Below are 11,459 nucleotides of genomic sequence, written 5' to 3' on the forward strand. Positions count from 1 at the left end.
TCCAAGCAACCAGCACTTGGTCCTCTGTTGGTCATGGCACATAACATGCAAATTCAAGGTTTTTTGATGCATTAAGGATTTCTACTTTAATCACCATTTCAGGCAGTGAGCTACGAATCCCTGCCATCTCGAGTAAAAAGTAGTACTCCTCAACTCCCCTTTAATTCTGCCACTTGGTCTAAATCTGTTTCCCCTGGTTATTTCTTCTCTCTGCAAATGGCATTGAGTCATGCCTTACCAAATAAGCCCCTCATAATTTTATACATCTCAATTCTCCACTGATCCGAAGAAATCTCCCTCAGCCAATCCAATTCTTCTGGTTGTAATATTTTCTATTTCTGGCACTGTCCTTGTAAATCTTTTATATCTTCTCTTGTATGATCATATCATTCCTGTAATGAAGTGACCAGAGCTGTATTCCCATTGTAACATAACTAGTGTTTTATAATATACTGATATAACCTCCCATCTCTAATATTCTTAAGTCATGGACAAGAAAGGAAAATATCCTGTATTCCTACTCATACACTTCATCTAATTCATTTATCTTTCTTCAGAGAGCTGTAAACATGTATTTCAAGTTCCTGTATACTTTCAGAATCCTGCCATTGTTTTCATGGCTTCTGCCTTTGACTCTTCTCAAATCTATTATCTTACTCTTCTCCAACTTGAATTCCATTTGTCCCTTTTCTGACCAGCTGACCTGTCCACTGTTTACCACCTTGGAGTTTAACTTACTTCCTCATTATAATGCATCATCTTCCATCTATCCCCATCCCAAAAGGAGACAAGTTTAAAGTAATTGGCAAAATTAAATTCACCTGTTTACATTTTTCAGCACTTCAACAGTTGTTAATCAGTTTAAAGATTGAAATAATGCAAGCCCATAACAGTGATGGTTACAGGTGGATTATTGTTTTCTGTACTAATTCTGCTCAAGTCTAATAATACTTTCAACAGGATTCAGAGCTATGGTAGCTGAATTAGGCTGCCATTCTTCCAGTTCCACAAAGTGTGATGCTCAGGAAATTGTAATACCTTTTTATTATAATGTTATAATTAGCAATTAAGCTGGGCAAGACCCCTTGGGAGGAGTGACCACTATATGGTAGAACTTTTCTTTCAGATGAAGAGTGATGTATTTGATTCTGAGATTAAGGTCCTGAATCTAAATAAACTATGATTGTATGAGGCACGAGATGGCTATGATAACTTGGGGGATGTAAATTAAAGGGATGATGAAGGACTAGCAATGACAAATATTTTAAAGAGCATGTGGAGAGACTGCAGCAATCCTTCATTCCTATCTGGCACAAAACAAAATAGAGATGGTGGCCTGACCATAACTAACCAGGGCAATTAGACAGTGTTAGATCCAAGGAAGGGGTATACAAATTCGCCAAAAACAAAATCAGACCTGAGGATTGGGAGCAGTTTAGATTTCAGCAAAGGAATTGATTGGGGTGGGGGAGAATACACTAAACTTGAGAAAACTTGTGGGAATGTACAACCTAATTGTGAAAGCTTCTATAGGTATGTAAAGAGAATAAGATTAATGAAGACAAATTAAGACCTTTACAGTCAAATAGGATGAACAATAGCTGCTGGCATCAGTATTCCATGTATGATTTTTAAAAAAAATCTGTATTGCACTGGATTGTGTCCTTAACTAACCAAGAGTAAAATGGATAGCTTTTATACAAGTGTGTTATGTGTTATCATCTCGCTGTCTTTACATTCTAAAGAGTCATTGGACTCAAATAATTAATTCTGCTTTCTTCCCACAGATGTTGCAAGACCTGCTGAGTTTTTTGCCAGTGATTTCTGTTTTTGTTTCAGATCTCCAGCATCTGCAGTTTTTATTTTATTGTCTTAAAGATAGTCTTTCCAAGATTTGCCAAGTAATACATTCCCTTTTTCCTTTTAGAAAATTAAACACTTCTGTTAAACATACAAGAATGTATTATTTCAGCATTTTGGCAGAAATATAATTAACCATATCTCATCCCCATATAGTCATTACTGTCGTTTATGTCTGTGGTTTGCTATGTCTTTGTGGATAGATTTATATCAGGCATTGTAGATGTGTAGATGTCACAGGAACAGCCTCCCTGACCCTGGATTTGCAACACAGTAATATTAAAGCATTGAATTACTCTAAAATTGTGCAATTGCTTCTAACCCTACTTTACGCATAACAAATATCAGATAGCAAATTTGTACTTAAACACAAAGCTGAATACTTTATTATTAATGCAACTTTAGCAGAACATGAATAAACAAAAAGCCAGTTCCTTAATATTAAGCCTAATCTTTTTTAAACACCAGCCCCATTCTCAGACAGATGGACAGACAGACTGACGTAGTTAAGGGCTGAATTAAAGTAAAAATAAATGTTTGTAATTTGCCTGTTCAACAGTTTCACAATAGATATTAGGCCTTCACAAATTCTTCAATGATATGTTATATTCCTGATATTTAGGATTGTAAATTACTTGAATTTTGAAGTCACTGATTCATGCCAACAACTTCTGCAGACTACTTGTGTCTTACAGATTAGGGACCTTTCCTTAAAACCTGTAATAATTCTATAACGGTGTGTGAAACTAGAGAGAATAGAACTCAAAATAGTTTCCAGTCGAGCAGCTTTCACACATACCGCCTTCTGCCCAAAAGTCACATCAAACTGTGATTCTTTTTCAATATTCTGTTTGGTTGGCCAGCACCATTCAACCCATGATTGATACATTCAACATCCAACCAGCTGCCAGTCCCTGAGAAATTCATCTCAGTGCCTAAACATCTGCTCGAGAAGCCCAATAAACCTGAAATTCTTTCTCCAGGTCAGTTCCCATAAACATCAGTTTGTTCTCTCTTCCTTTCCAAAACAAGTTGCAGCTCAAAGGTCAAAATTTAAACAAAAATGGGAAGAAAAACAAAGGTCTCGACAATAGTTTGTGTCTAAGTCATCATTGTCAATGATAAATGGTTGATCATACACACCTCAGCTACGTCATCTGACTCGTCAGAGGATTGGACCATTGTTTGTGATGATGCTGTATCACCTGGGCTGGACACACAAATGTTGGATATTTCTATGAACCCATGTACCTGTAGAAAGATCTTGAACTCATGCTTTGTCCTGGGTCAATTTGGGATAACTGCATGCTCATTAATTGAGTTCCTGTACAGTTTTGTCTCGTTATTCCACCAATACTTTGTGAGTATATATAGTTGGGCGGTAAGAATGTCTGACAGAGGAACTTTGTAGATATGTTTTGCAAACATGAAAATTGCTGGTGAGTGTAAATCTTGCCTCAAGGAGTAGCTTATAGATTTAATATCCCTATCCATAAATCTTGACAAGTTGCTTTATCTTTAACCCCAATGGCTGTTGCAGTATGGTTATTAGACCGACAATCGTAAGAAAAGAAAGCACTTACCATTTTGAAGGCTGCATGTAGGATTGCTATCTTATCAACTCTATCAACAAACACATTATCTTGGATCCCATTTACCACCCCCTGAGAAAAAAACAGGAAATGACATCACCAACCCAAGGAAACCTAAACACAAATAGAAAGCGGGCCACTCCACCAGTGTTTCATCCGGAGACTCACTGAAGATGTTACCTAGTATGGTGATAGAATGTCTGAAAATGAACCTTCCAGCTCAGCAAGCAAACCTACATCCAGAACCTAAACCTGAGCTACAAATTTTCTCAAAACTCGCTATCTTGAAGGCTGCACCAGTGCTGTGGACCATAGTCAGTCACAATTTATAGAGTGATACCAAGTGCATAGAATATAATGTATAAAGTGTCAACAACTGTTGCAGTAGTGGTATTTTTCATTTGTCTGTCAAAAGGAAATTTAATTAAATGTCACCAGAATATAGGCATGTCCTTGGACATGGAAAATATCAGTGGCAATCTTATATCATGGCTCAGAATGAGTTTAATGTGAAAGGAGCGACTCTCTTAATTGTTGAAGTTGATGGAGTTCATATGTTTCACACAATTTGATCAATATTCTGACTGAGGCTGGGCCATATGTCTATCTCTTGGTTTTTCCTATGTGTAAATGGTCAAGCATAACTTGACATAGAGATTGTGGAATAACCACTTTCTTGCCTTTGAAAATGGTTTTGTTGTCTCTGAATGACCAGATACCTGTTGTATATATTCAGTCTGTGGCTGATGATGATCTTCTCGAGCTGTTGTAACTGCATATCATCAGATATGAAACTTCTTTCTTTACAATATATAAAACTCCACCACTCTCCAGAAAATATCTTGTTAATAATGTGTTTTAAAAGAAGTCACCATAGCTACAAAAACACTTCAGACACACAGAAACCTCAATGCCACTAGTTAAATATTCAAAATAAACAGTATTAAACAATATATAAATCACACACCTTGTACCATAGTTTGTTTGGTAGGTCGTCTAGTATGGCAGATAATGAAGCTGTTGAGAGTTGGTAGGTCTTATTTTCAACTGGTCAGTGTGGGAAAGTTCAGCTTTTTCTTTATTATTCATTTTTGGGATGTGCATGTGCTAACAAGGATAGCTTTGGTTAACCATTATAAATTGCCTATGACAAAATGGTAATGAGATGACTTCTTGAATTGCTTTAGTCCATGTAGTTGGGGGTGAATCCACTCTCCTGTTCAGGGATGGCAAGTTCCTGAAGTTTGATCCAATAACTGTAAAGCAGCAGTGATATATTTCCAAGTTAAAATGGTCTACAACTAGGAAGGAAACTTAAAGGTGATGTCATTCCCATTTCCCAGATACCCTTGTCCTTTTAGGTAGTAGTGATCACAGGTTTGGAAGATGCTGCCGAAGAAGATGGTGAGTTGCTTGAGTGGATGTCGCAAATGGTACATGTGCAGCCACAGAGGTGGATGAAATTAATGTATAAGAAAGTGAATAGAGAACAAGTCAAGTGGGTTGTTTTTTTCAGGGGTGGTGTTGAGCTTCTTGATTTTTGTTGGAGCTACACTCATCCGGAAGGCACACTCCTCATATGTCTTCTAGGTGACAGTCAGACTTTGGGGGGAGAGGGGATGGTTATGGTGGGTGGTCCAGAAGAGAATTACCTGCCATAGAGCTCCTGACCTCTGACCTTCACTGTATTTTGTATGGCTGTCCCACTAACATTACCAGTTAATGTTAGTGTCCAAGATCTCAAAGAGTGGTGGTCAATGCCTGGCACCTGGAGAGCACAAATGTCACTTAGATATCTGAGTCTGAATGTTGTCCAGGTCTTGAAACTTGGAGATGGGGACTTGCATACAGACATAAATTACTGCATTATTTGAAGCATTGTGAATCTTGCTCCACACTCTTCAATCATCAGCAAATATTCCCATTTCTGAACTTATGATAGGAAGGTCATTGATGAAGCAACTGAACTGAGTTAACTAGGCCTAGGTTACTGTCCAGAGGACCACTTGCATTGATGTCCTGGGGCTGGTTGATTGGCCTACAATAACTACAGAGTGTGGTGCTGGAAAAGCAGAGCTGGTCAGGCAGCATCCAAGGAGCAGGAGAATTGACGTTTTGAGCATCAGCTCTTCATTACGAAGACATTTGATTCCTGATGAAGAGTTCATGCTCAATGTTGATTCTCCTGCTTCTCGGACGCTGCCTGACCTGCTGTGCTTTCTCAGCACCACACTCTTGACTCTGATTTCCAGCATCTGCAGTCCTCACTTTCTCCTACAATAACTACAGCCATCTTTGTTTCTAATAAGTCTGGCTCCAATTGGTAAATTTCTACCACTTATCCCCATTGACTTTAATTTTGAGGATTCTTTGACCCCATATACAGTCAAATATTTTATTCATGTCAAGGGTTGTTAACTTTCACTTCACCTCTTGAAGTCAGCTCTTTGGTCATGTTTAGATAAAGATGGTAGTGAAGTCTGGAATTCGATGCCCCTTGTTATGCAAGCAGAGCATTGGTAAGTAGGCTGTTACTGAATGAGGGCACTTGATAACACTGGTAACAACACCGTTTCATGATGATTGAGAGGAGACTGATAGGATTGTTGTTGAGAACATGGTAAGCGTTGGGTTAGATTGGATTTGTTCTAATTTTTTGGACAGGTGGACAACATTCCATATTGTCAAGGAGATACCACTGATGGAGGTTTTGTGGCACAGTGGTAGAGACCCTACCTCTGATCTGGGAGGTTGAGGTTCAAGTCCCAGCTGCTCCCAAAACATGTCATAACATGTCCAAGAAGAGTGATTTCAAAATAACTAGATGCTATTGTTGCAGATGGACTAGAGCAGCTTGTCTTAGAGTCTGACTAATACTGAAGATAAACTGTCAAGCTAGGATGCTGTCACAATCTGTAGTGCTTGCAGTGTACAGTGCCTTCAGCCATTTCTGATATTATGTGGATTGGATCAAACCGGCTGAAGACTAGCTCCTCTGATACTGAGGGCCTCAGACGGTGGCAAAGATAGTTTATACACTCTGTACCTGTGGTTGAAGATTTTTGCAACTGTTTTACCATTGTCCTTTACATGGTTATCCTAGGTTACTCGATCATTAAGGATTGGGATGTCAGTGGAGCTTCGGACAGCAATTGGCTGCCCAATTGCATAACTGTTTCATGTTATTATTTGTATAATGAAAGCAAATATAACATTCTGATTTGTTGCTTAGTCGGTTTAGAAAGTTTCATGTTTTATAACTCCATTCGTACATCATGATTTTACATGCACAAAAACTAAAATGTAACAAAATATATACAATTTAAAACAAACTTTAGAATAAATGTTTTTGTATTTCTAAGGAAGTCATTGAAGAGGTCAGCAACTTGGACTGAAGCGGTGAAGAATAAAACGTAGGAAATAGGAGCACAAATAGACCATTTGGCCCATTGATCCATTCAATATGATCATGGCTGATTATTAACTCAATACCCTGTTCCTGTTTCTCCCTCTGCTCTTTGATCCCTTTAGCCTGAAGAACTATATCTCTCTCCTTGAAAACATACAATATTATGGCAGAGAATTCCATAGACTCATCACTCTTGATGAACCCCCGGTCATTGGGTATCTCTCGGTGAAAATTTTGTAGATTCCGATACGATATTGTTAAATTGGAGAAGGTTGAGGAAGGATTTACCAGGATGTTGCTGGGAATAGAGAGTTTGAGTTATAAAGGTTAGACTGGGACTCTTTTTCACTGGAGTGTAGGATAGGTAACCTTGTAGAGGTTTATAAAACCATGAGGGGCAGAAATGGTAAATAACAAGGATCTTTTCCTGAGGGTGGGGGAGTTGAAAACTAGGGACATAGGTTTAAGGTGACAAGAGAAAGATTTAAAAAGGACCTGGGGGGCAATTTCTTAGAGTTCTTCATGTGTGGAACAAACTGCCAGAGGAAGTGGTAGACGCAGGTACAGTTACAACATTTAAAGGGCATTTGGATAAATATACGAAGAGGAAAGGTTTGGAGGGATATGGGCCAAATGCAGGCAGGTGGGACTAGTTTAGGAACATGGTTAGTGTGGACTAGTTGGACCAAAGGGTCTGTTTTTGTGCTGTATGACTCTGATTCATCAAGATCCCAGTGAATATAATCCTATATTCAGGAGAAGAGTGATAGATTAGATAGGTGTGAAAAGGAAGTAATTTGTGGGAAGTGTTGATGTGAATGGGAATAAGGCTGAAAATGCTAGCATGAACTCAGGGAAGAGGGCTTCTACTAGACAAATCACAAAATGTCCATTTAAGTTCCAAAAGACTCATATTTTCAGTATAACTTAGTATAAATCTATATCCATGCTTGCTTTTGAAACTGATAGCTTTCGTTTGTTGTTTTTGTTGATGTGAATGTGAAACCTCCAGCTGGTCAAGTTCCTTGTGGACCTCAAACTGTGCTTGTGATATTCAGTCTCAGGGCATTTTAAGATAAAAGGCTAGCAGTTTCAAACAATAGCTCTGTTTCTGCCTTTGTGGGTGGCACAGTGGTTAGCACTGCTGCCTCACAGCGCCAGAGACCCGGGTTCAATTCCTGACTCAGGCGACTGACTGTGTGGAGTTTGCACATTCTCCCCGTGCCTGCGTGGGTTTCCTCCGGGTGCTCCGGTTTCCTCCCACAGTCCATAGATGTGCAGGCCAGGTGAATTGGCCATGCTAAAATTGCCCGTAGTGTTAGGTAAAGGGGTAAATGTAGGGGAATTGGTGGGTTACGCTTCGGCGGGTCGGTGTGGACTTGTTGGGCCGAAGGGCCCGTTTCCACGCTGTAAGTAATCTAATCTAATCTTGACAGATGCAGTGAGAACTACAGAGTATTTCCAGAATAATCTGTTCTAGTGGCATTTTGTTCCCCTGAGATCTTGACTTTTATTTAGAGATAGAAGCACTGCCTGGCACTTGTTGTGAAAGAGCAGTTGTTGGTGTATCCTTCGTGTACGTTGCCAGAACATCAATTCAGAAGTATGTAGTACATTAAACAGTATTTGATTAAAGGTTTATCAAACCTCCATATCGGTATCCATGTTTTCATCACCAGTGCTGCATTTTCATGTCGTTTTTTTTCTGACACATTAACCAAACTTCTTCTTTAAGGTTGGCTGAGCAACCTGTTGGGTATTCCCAGCTGTTTCTGTTTTTGTTGCAAGCTTCCAGTTTGACTATTTTCTTTATTTAAAGAGCCAGCTTGTGTTTGGTCCTTCACACTATTCACAATTACCGTAATACTTGGTGTGGAGGTGATCAACAGTACATATCTAGAATGCTACAATATACATTGGAGAAGACAAAGCTGAAAAGATATTCAGTAAAGGCATTTAAAATCATGAGAGATCGGGCCGGAGTAAATTAGAAAAAAAAGTACCCATTTGTGAAAGGATTGAGAATGAGACGGCACAGATTTTAAGTAATTGGCAAAAGAAGCAAATTTTATTTTATTTACTCACAGGATGTGGGCATCTCTGGCCAGACCAGCATTTATTGCCCACAGGGCAGTTAAGAGTCAACCACATTGCTGCGGGTCTGGAGTCACCTGTAGGCCAGCAGATTTCCTTGTCAAGAGTGTGGTGCTGGGAAAACACAGAAGATCAGGCAGCATCTGAGGAGCAGGAGAATCAATGCTGCGGGCATAAGCTATCATCTGGGCTTATACCTGAAACATTGATTCTGCTACTCCTTGGATGTATGCCTGACCTGCTGTGCTTTTCCAGTACCATACTCTCGATTCTGATCTCCAGCATCTGCAGTCCTCACTTTCCTACCAGCAGATTTCCTTCCCTGAAAGTCATTAGTGAACCAGATGGGTTTTTCCATCAATTGACAATGGATTCATAGAACATAGATAGAACATGGAACATTATAGCGCAGTACAGGGCCTTTGGCCCTCAATGGTGCACCGACCTGTGAAATTAATCTGATGTCCATCCAACCTACAATATTCTATTATTATACATATGTAAGCCCAATGTCCATTTAAATGCCCTTAATGTCGGCGAATCTACTACTGTTGCAGGCAGGCCGTTCCATGCGCCTACTACTCTCCGAGTGAAGAAACTACCCCTGATATCTGTCCTAAGTCTATCACCCCTCAATTTAAAGCTATGTCCCCTCGTGTTAGCCTTCACCATCTGAGGAAAAAGGCTCTCACTGTCCAGCCTATGTAACCCTCTGATAATCTTATACATCTCAATTAAGTCACCTCTCAACCTTCTTCTCTCTAATGAAAACAACCTCAGATCCCCCAGCCTTTCCTTGTAAGACCTTCCCTCCAGACCAGGCAACATCCTCGTAAATCTCCTCTGAACCCTTTCCAAAGCTTCCACATCCTTCCTATAATGCAGTGACCAGAACTGTACACAATACTCCAGGTGCAGCCTCACCAGTGTCTTGTACAGCTGAAGCATGACCTTGTGGCTCCAAACCTCAATCCCCCTACCAATAAACACCAACACATCACAGGCCTTCTAAATAACCCTATCAACCTGGGTGGCAACTTTCAGGGATTTATGCACCTGGACAGCGAGATCTTTCTGTTCATCTATACTGCCAAGAATTTTACCATTAGCCCCATACTCTGCATTCCTGTTACTTCTTCTGAAGTGAACTACCTCGCACTTTTCCACATTAAACTCCATTTGCCATCTCTCAGCCCAGCTCTGCATCTTATCTCCATCCCTCTGTAACCCACAACATCCTTTGGCACTGTCCACAACTCTGCTTAGTGCCATCTACAAATTTACTAACCCATCCTTCTACGCCCACATCCAGATCATTTATAAAAATGACAAACAGCAGTGGCCCCAAACAGATCCTTGTGGCACACTACTGGTAAATGAGCTCTAGGATGAACATTTCCATCAACCCCCACCGTCTTCTTTCACCGAGCCATTAAATCACCTTCAATCCCCAAACTCTATTTTGTGCAATAGCCTACCGTGTGGAACCTTATCAAATGCCATACTGAACTCATATACACCACATCAACTGCTTTACCTTCATCCACCTGTTTTGCCACCTTCTTGAAGAACTCAATAAGGTTATAATTGGATTTATAATCATCTATAAAGGAATAATTTGATTAGGGATAGTCAACGCGGTTTTGTGAAGGGTATGTTTAGAAGGCCTGTGTTGGTGTTTATTGGTAGGGAGATTGAGTTTTGGAGCCACAAGGTCATGCTTCAGCTGTACAAGACTCTGGTAAGCTGTACAAGACATACCCTTCACAAAATCATGTTGACGATCCCTAATCAAATTATTCCTTTATAGATGATTATAAATCCAATTATAAATCATGGTCATCATTAGATCCTTAATGCCAGATTCTTTTACTGAATTCCAATTCCACAATCCTATGGCAGGATTTGAACCCAGATCCCCAGAACATTTGCTGAGTTTCTGAATTACTAGTCTACCACTGGGCCATTACCTCTCCAATCTCTGAAATGACACGAGAAAAAGTTTTCTCATGCAGTAAGTCGTTAGAATCTGCACCTGAGAATGAGTTGGAGGCAGACTCAATTGATAAATTTAAAAGATGCTCAGACTTAAAAAAAGCAATGTGCAGGATTATGTGGAGTATGCTCGAAAATGGCATTAAGTGAGACATTTATTCAGAGAGTCAGTCCAGAGGCAATATACTGAATGGCCTCCTGTACTGTAACCATTCTGTGATCTGAAAGGCAATTTTCAAAAATCTTCAAACATCTTCTGGGACATCAGAATTTGAGTATTGCAGCTTGGCTAAAATTAACTGAAGTTGCGATTGATGTGTTAACTGTTGATCTTCCTCCACTGTACTTAAAATGTTACTTCCCTTCTGAACTCTGAGGAGAAAGCAGGGAAGTTCTTTACTGCAAGGTTTGTGAAGGTTTGTAGCTCAGGTTGAGGTTTAGGGTGTAGGTTTAGATTAGATTAGATTAGATTACTTACAGTGTGGAAACAGGCCCTTCGGCCCAACAAG

The sequence above is a fragment of the Chiloscyllium plagiosum genome, chromosome 3 (assembly GCF_004010195.1).
Source record: "Chiloscyllium plagiosum isolate BGI_BamShark_2017 chromosome 3, ASM401019v2, whole genome shotgun sequence".
NCBI classification, from domain to species: Eukaryota; Metazoa; Chordata; class Chondrichthyes; order Orectolobiformes; family Hemiscylliidae; genus Chiloscyllium; species Chiloscyllium plagiosum.